The sequence below is a fragment of the Protopterus annectens genome, chromosome 1.part1, assembly GCF_019279795.1.
Source record: "Protopterus annectens isolate FY-2018-M chromosome 1.part1, PAN1.0, whole genome shotgun sequence".
Taxonomy (NCBI): Eukaryota; Metazoa; Chordata; order Ceratodontiformes; family Protopteridae; genus Protopterus; species Protopterus annectens.
The window spans coordinates 1453292573-1453307572 of NC_056726.1; positions in this window are offsets into that span (position 1 = coordinate 1453292573).

Sequence of the window (15000 nt, forward strand, 5' to 3'; positions counted from 1 at the left end):
GAGTTTCAGACTTCTAATCCTTCATAAATTTTCAGACTTCAAATCCTTCATAAATTGTATGTTAACACAAACTCTGTTACGCCATGAACTGTATAAGTTTATAAGAACAATATTTAAAATATATCCCTATTTTTGGGCCTTTGTCTCTCTGTTGTGTCAGGCTTTGTCCAGATTTTGTGCACTAAGAGATTGAGAGGTATGCTTATCAGGCCCTCTGAAATCAATATTTAATAGTAGCCTCCAAGCAGTTATTATGCCTCATGAATGGAGAATAGCAACCATCACTGCTGAAAGGCAGGCCATCTATAGACCCTAGAAACTACAGACCCACAAGTCTCACTTGTCTCATCTGCAAAGCCGTGGAAAGAATTATTGTGTAAATGATCAATAGTAGCACAAATATCACAATAGTAAAACACATAAAAGCAAATAATCCAACAAAAATGTCATAGGATACCTTCTCCCTGAAAAGAACTAGACACCAGGCAGAGTAAGGTTATAAGTGCCTTTTTCCCTTTATTCACACTCAATACAAACGGAACTTCATCAGATACAAAACCTTACACACTTCTCCCCTTTTTTATATACAATTCAGTTGCTTAATCACAATCAATTAACTTAAATGAATTAATTAGTTGTGTGCTCTCAAGTAAAAAATGCATTACTATGTTCTTTCTTTAAAAATATATAGCTGTGTATAATACATGAATAATTCTCCTATAAAACACATATATAATAAATATTTCATCTGTTAAGAAAATATATTTATAAATAACAACTATATTAGATACTAACTTATTGCTTCTGTGTTCAACCACTTAAACCATTTTTATCTAATCTCATCTGCCTTTAAATGAAGCAAGCTCTTTAGAGAAATCCTATCATTGATACCAGGAAAAACTGTGGCATTCAACAAAACCTGCCAGTGTGTTTTCCTGTATTCTAAAAAAACAGGGCCAGTTACCCCCCCCCCCTCCTGTCTACCTACCTTTTCCAATACATAGAAGAGGAATTTTTTAAAATCCTTACAGTTTATGCTGTGTCTAAGGCATTTGTTTTGTCTTGTCTCTTAATTGCATAAATGTGTTAGTAAATTTGCTTTTTTAACTTGTTTACCATTTTAACTATATAATATGCACAGCATGACTGGCACAAGGCCATGTAGACAACTCCTTTTGTATTACAGTTATAATTCCCTGTCACTGGAATTATTCTATTGTGACCCTCCATCACTATATTCCTGCATTCATAGATATACCTATATTCCCTGCAGCCATTGCATTTCCTCATATTACCTAAAGGAATCCTATCTTTGTCTTTCTTCCTTTCAAATAAGTTCTTAATGTTGGGTCCTCTTCTAAAAAACATTTTTGGTTTATTACCCAGTTTTTCAGTTAATCCATATGCCCCAAAAACACAATTCCAGTTCTTTTCCACCATTTTGTGGACCTCTACACTATACTCATTATATGTTAACACACAGCAAGTAGTTACCTCTTCTGTCTTCTTAACATTCAACAAACTCTCAGGTTTTTTCAATAATGGGGGATAAAAATCTTCTCTCCTGCTTGTTACATAACACTCCTGTCCCTCAAGGACACTAGTTGGGTAACCCCTTATTCCCAGCATAGTCTTTAACTCTACCATTTGATCTTTAAACCTGTTGTCATCTGTCGTTAGTCTTGATATTCTAATCATTTGGCCCTTTACCAAATTTATTTTTTGCCAAAAGGGGTGGTCACTCTCAAAGTGCAGACAACTATTCGAGTGGGTGGGCTTCCTATATATACATGATTCATGACATCCATCCCTTCTGTTTTTGTATAGGTGGATGTCCAGATAATTAACTGCTTCTTTCTCAATTTTACTGGTAAATCTCAAAAAATCAGTAGTGGCATTGATATAGTTCAAAAAATCATATAGTATATATACATATATATATAGTTTATAGTATTATATTTGTACAAGATTTTTAGAAGATTTTATTCAATTGTATTCATTATGTGTTTTTAGTTTCCATATGTGTGTTCAACCACCCTTATTTATTTATTTATATACTTTTTATAATCAATATACATATTTCTATATATATATATATATATATATATATATATATATATATATATATATATATATTTTTTTACATAAACTGTATAGAGGAATTATGGACTATGCCACATTGAAATTTCTTATTGTACTGTTTTTAACACCAACTTAATTTATAAATTTACTAAGGGCGAATGGGAGCCAATAGAATCGAGTGGAAGGTTATTTTAAAAATAGATGTTTTAAGAATAACAGATAATTCTGATGAAGTCTCAGTGGGTGAGATGAAAGCACGCTAAATCTGTTTGTGATGTCTTTCTTTGAGCATTAAAGTGGTTCACTATTCGTTGAGTGTCGCTCATTCTTTGTAATATATAAAGCGGAGGACAGCCTTTATTGCTACTATACAGCGGATTTTTTGGATTGTTTGGTTGTTTGTAGTTGCTGTACATATGTCTTAGCTACCCTCAAGGAATCGGTTCTGAAAAATAATTTTGTGTGGTTTCAGGGGGAACATTTCAAGCAAACCCGATGGGTAGCAGTGGTTGCAGCAGTAGCCCCAATATCTGCTAATATCATTATTTGGTATTGGGAAACCAAATTTGTGTTAAATTCAATGTTTAGGAAAAATATCTTTAGATATTACAGATTTTTGGATGATATTCTAATATGGGAATGGGGGTTTGATGAGGCAGATGATTTTTTGAACTATATCAATGCCGCTACTGATTTTTTGAGATTTACCAGTAAAATTGAGAAAGAAGCAGTTAATTATCTGGACATCCACCTAGACAAAAACAGAAGGGATGGATGTTATGAATCATGTATATATAGGAAGCCCACCCACTCGAATAGTTATCTGCACTTTGAGAGTGACCACCCCTTTTGGCAAAAAAGAAATTTGGTAAAGGGCCAAATGATTAGAATATCAAGACTAACGACAGATGACAACAGGTTTAAAGATCAAATGATAAAGTTAAAGACTATGCTGGGAATAAGGGGTTACCCAACTAGTGTCCTTGAGGGACAGGAGAGTTATGTAACAAGCAGGAGAGAAGATTTTTATCCTCCATTATTGAAGAAACCTGAGAGTTTGTTGAATGTTAAGAAGACAGAAGAGGTAACTACTTGCTGTGTGTTAACATATAATGAGGATAGTGTAGAGGTCCACAAAATGGTGGAAAAGAACTGGAATTGTGTTTTTGGGGCATATGGATTAACTGAAAAACTGGGTAATAAACCAAAAATGGTTTAGAAGAGGACCCAACATTAAGAACTTATTTGAAAGGAAGAAAGACAAAGATAGGATTCCTTTAGGTAATATGAGGAAATGCAATGGCTGCATGGAATGTAGGTATATCTATGAATGCAGGAATATAGTGATGGAGGGTCACAATAGAATAATTCCAGTGACAGGGAATTATAACTGTAATACAAAAGGAGTTGTCTACATGGCCTTGTGCCAGTCATGCTGTGCATATTATATAGTTAAAATGGTAAACAAGTTAAAAAAGCAAATTTACCAACACATTTATGCAATTAAGAGACAAGACAGAACAAATACCTTAGACACAGCATAAACTGTAAGGATTTTAAAAATTTCCTCTTCTGTGTATTGGAAAAGGTAGGTAGACAGGAGGGGGTAACTGGCCCTGTTTTTTTAGAATACAGGGAAACGCACTGGCAGGTTTTGTTGAATGCCACAGTTTTTCCTGGTATCAATGACAGGATTTCTCTAAAGAGCTTGCTTCATTTAAAGGCAGATGAAATTAGATAAAAATGGTTTAAGTGGTTGAACTCAGAAGCAATAAGTTAGAATCTAATATATTTGTTATTTATAAATATATTTTCTTAGCAGATGAAATATTTATTATATATGTGTTTTATAGGAGAATTATTCATGTATTATACACAGCTATATATTTTTAAAGAAAGAACATAGTAATGTGTTTTTTACTTGAGAGCACACTTAACTAATTAATTCATTTAAGTTAATTGATTGTGATTAATCAACTGAATTGTATATAAAAAAGGGGAGAAGTGTGTAAGGTTTTGTATCTGATGAAGTTCCATTTGTACTGAGTGTGAATAAAGGGAATGGAAGTGCTTATAACTTTACCCTGCCTGGTGTCTGGTTCTTTTCAAGGAGAAGGTATCATGTGACATTTTTGTTCAATAGTGACACAGGAAACTTCCAGACACTGGACCCAACCCAGTTTCGTTTCATCAAGGGCAGGTCATGCCTACTGAACCTGGAGTACTTTGGGAACCTCACAAAAGCAAATTGTTCACACTACCTATCTTGACCTAGCAAAGACATTTATTTATTTATTTACTTCAGTTTGAAGACCGGGGAAGTCCACAGGACCTAAAAAGAGCCCATTTTCAGTGGAGGCCCAGGAAAAAAAGCTTCACATTTGACACAATACCCTACTCAGGCACTGTTGACAAACTCAGGAGGTTAGATATAAACCCTTATGTCATCCCATGGATAGTCAGATGACTCACAGACCGGAACCAGGAAGATAGAATTGAGGAGTTCACCTCTACAAAGAGTTAATTCACCAGCAATGTCCCTCTGTGATCTGCTCTGGGACCACTTTTTTAACATCTACTTCTCAGAAGTCAAAGCCAACATCAAGGACCTCTGGCTGATCAAATTTGCAGATGATTGTAAATTAGTAGCAGTCATAGAATCCCCCACTGACACTAATGTTCTCCAGGAAGCACTGCCCTAGCCAAATAACTTGGATCAGTGACATGGACTAAAACTATATGCCAAAAAATGCACAACAGTATCCTTTGAAGTCATCCACCTCTGGTAATTATCATATTGACAAAACACCCCTAAGAGGTGAGCCAGTAGTCAGAGACTTGGTGACACAGATAGACAGCAATCTAGACTTTGACCATCATGTGTCTACAGTAGTGAAGAATTCATTTTCCCCATATTTAAGAAATCTGTGTAGGCATAGTGTAAAGCCTACACAGAAGGTACTGTGGCCATGTACACGGTACCCCTTCAGTAGCGTGCCATGCATATTAATGAAGATGCGCTACTGAGGAGAGCCATGTAACATGGTTATTGAATCAGTATAGGGAGTGTGTTACTGTGTTTGGAGATGAGTAACAAATCCCCTGCACTGTGAAAGTGCAGTATATCAATGAATGCAGATGTATTACATTTATTTATTTATTTATTTTTATGTTTGTGTGGTGCGGCATGCAGTGATTGACACATACCAGACATCTAAAAATAGAAATCAGGTACATTTAATTATGAATGCAATGGTCAAGTTTAAGCATAGCTGAGCAGATTTGTGCAACATGCTGCAGTGTTCAGTGGTGCTTAAATGTAGTAGAGTGGTATATATAAAACTATAGCAGAATTTTGCACATTCACATAGCCAGATGGTTAGAGAGACAGCCTTATATGCAGTAGGTGCAGGGTTTGAATACACAGATAGATTATTAAGCATTTATTTTGCAAATATAAATTATGCTGCTTTGTTGCACTCAGCTAAGCTCTGCTAAGCACAACTAAGCCTTGCCAAGCACTGCTTAAACAAGGAATGTTTTAACACCACTTAGCTGGTTTGCACCTTGCTAAGGGGGGCGAAGCACTGCTCAGCATTTGCAGGTCTAAGCACTCAGCTCAGCTAAGCTGGTTTGCATACCACTAAGCATTGCTAAGTAGTGGCAGTTTAAGCACTGCTGAGTTCAGTTAAGCAGGTTTGTGCAGTACCAAGTGACATGCCACATTTTTAAAAATGGCCAAATGATGTGCAAGTGTGGGAAAACAGGCTTATTTAAGTGCAACAGGTAGGAATATAGCATAACCTGTTGGAGTGTGAACCTTGCAGAAACTATGGCAGATGCTGGACAGGTTGCATGCTTCTTGGAGCAGGGTTGGAGCATTCTAGAGTCCAGGGTCATGGTTGGACTCCTAGTGAAATATCATGATGTCCAGCTGCTGCAGGGTCAGTAACAGGGATCGGAGTAAAAATTGGAGGCCTGGGACCGGCTGGCACATGATCTCACCAGTGCAACAGGTATCCTCCATACAAGTGACAAGGTCTATCACCATTTTGATGATCTGAAGCAATGGAAGAGGGGACTTCTGGACACCTGCGTCCAGGATGCTCGGGACAGGAATGCCCCACAAGATTGTAAGTACTGTTAGCATTGTTTTACCAATACCTAATCTGAATGTGTGATAGACAGGTACACATAATGGTGTACTTCTCTCCCTACAGCTGCAGAGGAGAGAGCTCATAACCTAGAGGCCATGCATGGCACCTGGCCATGTTGCACCTTGAGTGTGATGAGTACAGATTAATTTGCAATCTATAGTCAAATTAACAAGATAGAGTAATTCAGTCACTGCCAGTAGGTGCATACTATACAGATTTGTGTAATGCAATGAATGTGGATATAGGGCTGTACTGCAATAATTGTCTACTGCAAAGTATAGTGCAATTAAGATTAAAGAATTAAACCTGATAATGTTAATGAAATAAAGATTCTACTGTAATAATTATGGAATTACAACTGTATTGCAACACCTGCATTATCCCAATGTTGTTTAATAAAGATTTGAAAATATGGCAATAACTGCATGAAGGTACCCCAAATAAAACTGTGTTGTGCAATATGTGTGGAAGTAGGGCTGTTGCTCATGAAACTGAGTATGACATCTGTTCTGAAATAACACAAAGAATACCACTAACTGACTCAAGGATAGCTATGGAAGAAGGTTATGCTAAACTGTAGCTGTAGAGTTGTACTACAAGATATATGCATTATTACATTTTCTGCACTAACATCTGAAGTAATACCAGGAACACGCAAGGTAGCTTTTGTTTATCAGGATTGTCTTGTGTTAACCACTGCATTTCAGCAATATGCATTCCTGCTCTGAGGTATGGTGCTGCAGGCAAGTATGAAACTGTAATAGCTGTAGACTTCAAATATACTATCTGCAACTGTATATGGGACAGATAGCCAATGCAGTACTCTGATATGATTTGTACATGTCACAGATATTTCCACCCACTAAGAGTTTATTGTATACACCTGCATTCTATGTATTTATGGACAGTTTACCTCGTATTCTGTCATGCATGAATCTCATGCATGTGTGTTCAACTGTCACTGCAGTATTGTATAAAACTGTACTAATATTACAAGGTCATATTTTGTTTCCATGTGAGCCCTAGGCAAATATCAGGTAGTCAATAGTCAGCAGTGGCTCAGTAGTTCAGTTTGTAAAATGCTGTGTCTGATTTACATTTTGTCACACACAGACCAAGTCTTGAATCCAGTGACAAGTGTTAATAAATATCATTGAATCAGTTATGTATTGTTAACAGATTTTCTCCCGACATGAATTACAGGTAAATGGGTCCAGTAGCCCTTATTATGGGTTAATAATCTGTGTGTTCAGAAGTAACAGACTGTTAACAGCACTGATCAGGATTGTGATAAGACATCAGAAAATAAAGCCAACAAGTACAACACTAATAAAAGATACTGCAATAAATAAAATGTGCAGTCTTGGTGTGGCTGTGTGCCTGGTGTGTCTGTGTACATTTGCTGACAGTCTAACCTCATGCCTGCCAAGGGCAGCATGATAGTTGGTTACTCTCTGTGCTGTACATGATACATCTCTTAAGTGTCATGCTGTCACAGACTGTAATCACTGTTGCCTAATCCCTCTGTCACAGATCTATCACTGACATGATTATGTCAATAGCACAGTCACACCACATCAGTCCACAGCATACCTTGGTAGTCATATAGGTCCACCTAACATGTAATAGTCCTCTGTAGTTGTGTACTTGTAGGTGTTACAGCTTGGACAATCTGTCCCATGCAGATAGCTTGAGAGGTATGTATGTGCTACAACAGCTATAGGGTATTGCTATATATAAAGGAAGGTCAGACCTGTAGAGTAATTAACAGTACTGTTGCAAACTATATATAGCCTATATTGGTACTAATGGATTGTATTTCTCTCTCCATCCACACCTTATCTCCATCATAATGTATTATTGTTATACATCATTTAGGGTTCACTATTAACAAATGTTGTTCTCTAAATGTTATGTTGGGTGTTGTGCTTTATTATTGTTATGTAATACAATGATTGCATACTAACATAACATGTTGAATTACCTATGTTGTTGGCATTATGCTGTAACTGTTACTGGCATACTGTTATCTCACTTATTGTTGTGTTCCATATACTATGCAATGTTATGTTATGGGTTATTTGCAATGTTCTGGCATGCTGTTATAACTAACTAAATGCTATGTTCATTACTAACCTGTACACATTGAAATACCTCAACATCACAGCTCGAATGGGTAGGCTGATTCCTAGTGATCCGCCTACCCTATCTCAGCTGGCTGTGGCACCTGGTCCCACCGAGCTGGTGGTGCCCCCTCCACCATCCCTGCACCACCTATGGGTAGAACTCCCTCAGGGGATGTTGCCTGCCCCCCTCCAGGAGCAGGGGCAGAAGAGGGGTTGACACCCATGATCAGCTACCAGAGATGGTGTGCAGGATAGTGCATTGTGGTTATGAGGATCACCTGTGCCAGATGGAAGCCAGACGGGCCAACCTGGAGGCGCAAGGTGGCCCCAGTGCCCACCCTGCAGCACAGCCACTTTTGATTTGATTGCCTGTGGGTAGGGAGCTCAGTCATGCTGATGTTGTCTAGGGGCACATGGATCTCTGATTCTACAACACTCTCCCTGTCCAAGTTGTTTACCCCCTCATGTGTCACACAACATTCCTGTATGCTGTCTTGTCTGTCTTACCTGTCTCCAAATGTAACCTCTCCTACCCAACTTACCTCCCCACACATAACTGTATCCTTTCCCCAACATTCCACTCTCTCCTTAAAAAAAAGAGCGACTGTCCCATAAAAAAAATTGCCCCATATATAGCTCTTCATTTCGCACCCACATCCACTACACACAATTAATTATTACATGAAGTATCTACACAGTTATGTTGCTCTCACCCCTCTCTTTGGGGTGTGGGACCCCAAATTATGTACAACCTGCACAGCTTTTGCTGTACAAGAAATGGAGACCTATAGTTCTTTCCTACACCCTTCCTGCACATCCCTACCTGCCTCTCACTATGTTTTTCTCCCTGCTAGCCCCCATTTCATCACTTTCTTATCACCCCTTTTTTCTATTTTATTTTTATAATTAGCGTGGGTTTAAGCAAAGCTAAGCAGTGTGGCACACCTTGCATACCTATGCAAACCCACTTAAAACTTCTTCAAAGTGCCTTATCATCTTATGTGTTCTGACAATGTTAGGTACATCTGCAAAATAATCACCCTTGCTATGTCTCAAACCCAGGCACCTGTCAACTACAACACAGTGCATTATCCCACTACACCACTCAGCTCTGAATGTGTTTCCACCAACATATCCTGATTGCCATTGACACACAGCAAGCACATATAATGTGGAAATTGGCAGTGTACATGGGACTGTAATGCAGGCACTGTAGCAGTACACAGCCAAATAAATAATAATGGGTGTACGTGAGGCCTTGGGTAACAGGTATAGCTCTCAACTGTACAGACTGTTGCAGAATATCCACAGTTGTGCCCCCTAGGTTTGGCATGGTTTTTCACAAATACATGTGTGTCTGCTAAACTATTGGCAAGTCATTAAAGGGTGAGGTTAGAAGATCATGGCTGACATTTCAGTGGCGCACCTCATACCCATCAGAAAACACATACTAATGCAATTCTGGTGTCACAGACTGTATGCATGTCCATATATCTTGCAAATACACCTGCAGCAGCAGTGACTCAGTAGCTCAGTCTATTAAATGCGTTGCATGCAGTACATTTTGCCATCCACAGTCCTGGGTTTGAATCCAGTGCAATGCACTTCAGTTGCATTCTTGTGAATACAGCAAATAATGACCGAGTCATGCAATTTTCACCAAAACAGGTTGTTGCTACTGAATTAAATGCTACTCATGTTAGCAAGTCAAATCCCTGTAGGCAGGGACACACTGCACATATTCGTATAGCCTACCTATATCTTGCCTACTATTCTCGGATTGGCACGGTTACATAATAGATGTACCTTAACCACATGGCTTGACTGGACTGCTATGAGTACCCTCACCCTGGCTCTGTTGTAATGACAGACCTGACACTGCTCCCTCAGTGACACATACACCTTGCTCTCTTCCAAAGTGTTCACACTACCCACTATGGGCCCTAGGCAAAAAGCAGCAACTTTAGACTGCAACATATGCAGCCGAATGTTAAGCTACCTACCACAAACCTGGCATACCTCACAACCTCCTAGAACACGGGATCCACAAAGCACCCATACATAAAGGAGTGGGGGCAAAGGTCAAGCAACAGGGACATGTGTCACAGTCTGCTCCTACAAATATTTAGAGCTACTGCAGCAGCATGCATATTCTGATGGGTATGACGTCTGATACTCACATGTCTCTTCCCCCTTACTGACCTCAATCCACAATGTTTAACACTGAACTGCCAGATATTCATCTGACAATGGCCAAACATAGCATGCAAAACTGTGGACATAGCTCATAAATCTCAACAGTGGATTGTACTTTTAGACCTCTCTAAAGCCTTTGATATGGTGAATCATCAATTAATGTTAAATAAACTACAATCTCTTTATTTAGATACTCAGGCACTCAAATTGTTTAAGTCCTATCTAGGTAACAGACAACAGACAGTCCTCTGGGACAATAACTTATCCACTCAACTCCCAATCACTCTAGGTGTCCTACAAGGCTCCATTCTGGGATCTCTCCTCTTTTCTATCTTTATTAATGATCTGAAAACTACCCTTCCCCAAACCACCTGCATACAATATGCCGATGACTCCACATTAATCTGTGCTGCAGCCTCTTCGGCTGAACTCCAGTCCAGTACCCAAAAAGTACTTACCTTAGTTGAAAATTTGTCCCATCAACACTGTCTCCTCCTCAACCCCCCCCAAAAAAAAAACTATTACTGTTCACTCCCACACAGACGTCTACCCTGATCAATTTCACAGTTTCATCTAATAACAGCATTGTAATAGCACCCGACATAACCACCAAACTCTTAGGTGTAACAATTGACCACAGTCTTAACTATGATACTCACATAAACTTAACCATCAAAGCAGTTAATAGAAAACTTGGTTTCCTCTATAAGCTTAAACCCTTTCTTACACCCTCTGTCAGAACTACTGTTGCACAAACCCATGTAATCTCCACCCTACTCTACACCTCCCCCATTTATACCAACCTATTCAGAAATAATCTAAACAAACTGGCAACCTCCTTTAATAATATCACCAGATTTGCCACTGGTTCCCCTTTTCGAACCCACCATTGCCAAAATCTGAAACAGCTAGGATGGCTGGAATTTGGAAATCAGGTTCTTCTTCAACAACTTACTATCACTCACAAAGTCCTGTACCATCCCACTAATACCCCTGTTCTCTGTAACCTTATTAGTCCTTATAAAAATCTTAAAAATCTATGTTCAGCTAACAGGTTACTAGTAGCCACCCACAAATCTAATAACAAATCTGGTGACTGCCTTTTTACTAACTTTGTTGGAAACACTTGGAATAAGCTTCCAAAGAATCTGACTTCCCTTACATCTGCACCACTTTTCAAGAACCAAGTAAGAGCCTTTCTTAAATCTTAATGGTTATGCATGTGTATTAACCAGATTGATACCCTCTCCTCTTGCTAAACTACCTCTAAACCTACTTCAACAATTATATCTGTTTCATATTTACTTCTCTATATGTTAATGAAACATTACAATTTATCAAGCTTAATTTCAGCTTTTTCTATTCCTTCCTGAACTATAACATAATACAAACTAGCCCTTTAGACATTACATGTTATCCCAGGAACTGTTACTATTTATGTACATAACAGGTTTGATAGATACTAGCTATCTGTTTCACGTTCTGTCTCTGTCTGATATACTGCTCTAAATCTACTATATCTGTCTTCTATAGTTACTTTAGCTGCTCTTAATCTCTCTACACCTATTCCAATATAATTATTTATTTTTCTCTTTTTTCCGCTCTCACCTACTAACTTAAACTAAATGTATGGTAAAGTGTTTTTTTTTTCTTTTTGTTTTTTTACATACTAATCTATTTTTGTAATGTCTCTCATTAAGTAGATGCATACTATCTTTATTTCACTTTGTATAATCCTGTTTGGAGCTTTTCTCCCCGGGCCTCTACTGAAAATGTACATATATCCAGATAGACTAGCCCAGTCAACAAATGTAAAATAAATAAAACAAAATACGTGTGCCTACCCTTTGTGATGCTGTAGTCTCCACACCTCACTAATGGCTATTTCGCAGACTAAAAAAGGGGCCAATGCCTACATGAAGGCTTTAAATATTGCACTGTAGTGACATGGCATTGGCTAATTAAAATGTTACCCAGCTGTTCTGGATGCAATTAGCAAGTCTGAGCCATGGATTTGTGCACAGGCTATCACCTGTTATTGAGCATTACCTACAAAAGGCAAGTAGCTGCCTAGGGAAAACAGGTCTGTAACCTGCGTTACCAAGACGGACTGAGAATTTTGAAGCATTTTTCTTGAGGATTTGTGCACAAACAGATTACATCACTCTACCAGGTATGTACTAAAAGTCCCCATATAATGGGATGCAGATGGGAGGATGCAGTTATGGGGAATAGGGATTAGAACAGTAGGCCTGTAGTACATCTCTGGGAATGACATGTTGGTGATACTCTGCTGTCCAATGACTACAGGCATGCTTATGAACTGTGCCTGTTGTGATGTAAATCACAGCTCTGGCCCTCTCACTCCCTCCTACAATGGTCGGATCCTATACGAATGCTACTGGACATAAGTAAGGGTGGACACAGCTGTCATATCACATGATGTACTGTCATTCAGCTGCTCTCAGTCTGTGAATGCCACACAGGAATAGTTCAGACATTGTATAGGTGTCCCTGACTGTTCCTGAAGTACTCTGGCTAGGTCACTGTTTTATTGACATTCGTACATCATCACTTGATAGCTATGGCTAGTATACCTGGCAATCCCTACAACAGGAATTCAGGTCATAGCCATTATTAGTAGGGGGGACACAGGCCCAACCTCAGTGACAGGGTGTACATATTGGTCATACAAAGTAAGGGCATGAATACAGCAACAGATATTACTGTAGCATAACTGTTTTCTGAGGGTTGTGGAGTGTGACAGCCAGATTCTCTACATTCTGAGAACAACCAGCAATTATTGTCCAACTATTTGCCAGAGATCCACATGTTTCTGCCAAAAGTACCACATCTATCAGGCACACATACACATTCTGCAAACATCTGTGTACTGGAGAAGTAGGATGCCTACAGAGAAGATATCCTATAGCACGCTTGCATTGCTGCCTGCCATTGTGGCACATGGATCTTGCTGGGCTGTCCCCATATACGTGCAATAACACACACCTATTTGTCTGACAGTGGCTGTATGACATGGCACTGGGATGCTGCCCTTAGGGGAGACATCACAGATGGAGGCACCTGCTGTTTTCAACTGCTGAAAAGAATATTATCCTGGATGGCCTCAGATTACATCACAACATTCCGCTGTCCAGGAGTCATTAGAATCATGAACAATGTGCAGCACTTTGTGCTGACCTCATCACAGCAGTCAACCATGTAGGGCAACAGGACTGAAGCTCTGGGCAGGTCCGACTCCAGGGCAACAGATATAGTAAATGCATGGCAAAGGAATGCTGCTGTGACCAGGGACTGTGCTGCCACTGGTGGAGGGCCTGCAGCAGAACAACCACTCTTGGCCACAGAGGAATACCTGGTGAGCCTGGGACCAACCATCAGCTTCCATGCATCCTTCACCCAAAACATTGTGGGGGTGGATGCCACAGCATCCACAGCAGGGGAGCATCCAGGTAAGTTTCCTGTGTTCATCACTGTAATACTGTATCAGTCATTGTGGCAGCCTCTGCATAACAGTAAACAGATGTCAGAGCAGTCTGCATGGGGGGGTGTTTTTAATGCATACTTGTGTACACATATTCAGAATGTCAGCAATGTAGGCAGTATCACAGTACCTACTGTACATGTTGATATACGCACATATTAATCTGTAAAAATGCCACATTTGGTATTGCTGACAGTACCTATCCTTCACATTTTCATCGGTACTTCAGGTGTAGCCAGAGTCCAATGACCCAGTGAGTACCCCGTGAGTGTGATGCTGTTTTTTATGGATCATATATACACTAAGAATGTTAAGGGCTGCCATTTTGCTGTAGACACAGCTGATATGCTTAGCCAGAGGACAATACTTGTATGTTCAGTTTTGGAGGGTTTAACTGAAGTGCATTGAATCAGTAGTCACAGTAGTGTATTTGCAGGAGCAGTAACATATTTGCACTTATTTTTGTGAAGGTGTATGCAGTCTGCTATACAGTGGCAATAGTATGCTCAACATGGTGCACTGTGTTTTAGGTGAAGGTCTATCACATACACTGACATATTGCTTATCTCACAGGTGTATAGTACTGGCAACATTAACCAGACATAGCTGTAGTGCATGCTATAAAGGGCCTGTTTTATCTGTGTATGTTGTAGTTTGCTTGTGTGTTGTGCATGGGATCAGAAATAAGATGTGGTATGTGTAATGCAGATGTGGCTTCTCATGTGCATGCGTGTGTGTGTGTGTGTGTGTGTGTGTGTGTGTGTGTGTGTGTGTGTGTATCACCATACATAATAGTGCACGTAGTAATGTACTTATTTTGTCTTCCCCCTTCTAGGTGTCCATGTGGGTTAAAGTGTGTCCCCATCACAATGTGATGTCAGTGTCTCATTGGACTCTGATGAAGATGGTGGCCATAGTGAGGCACAGGTGGGGT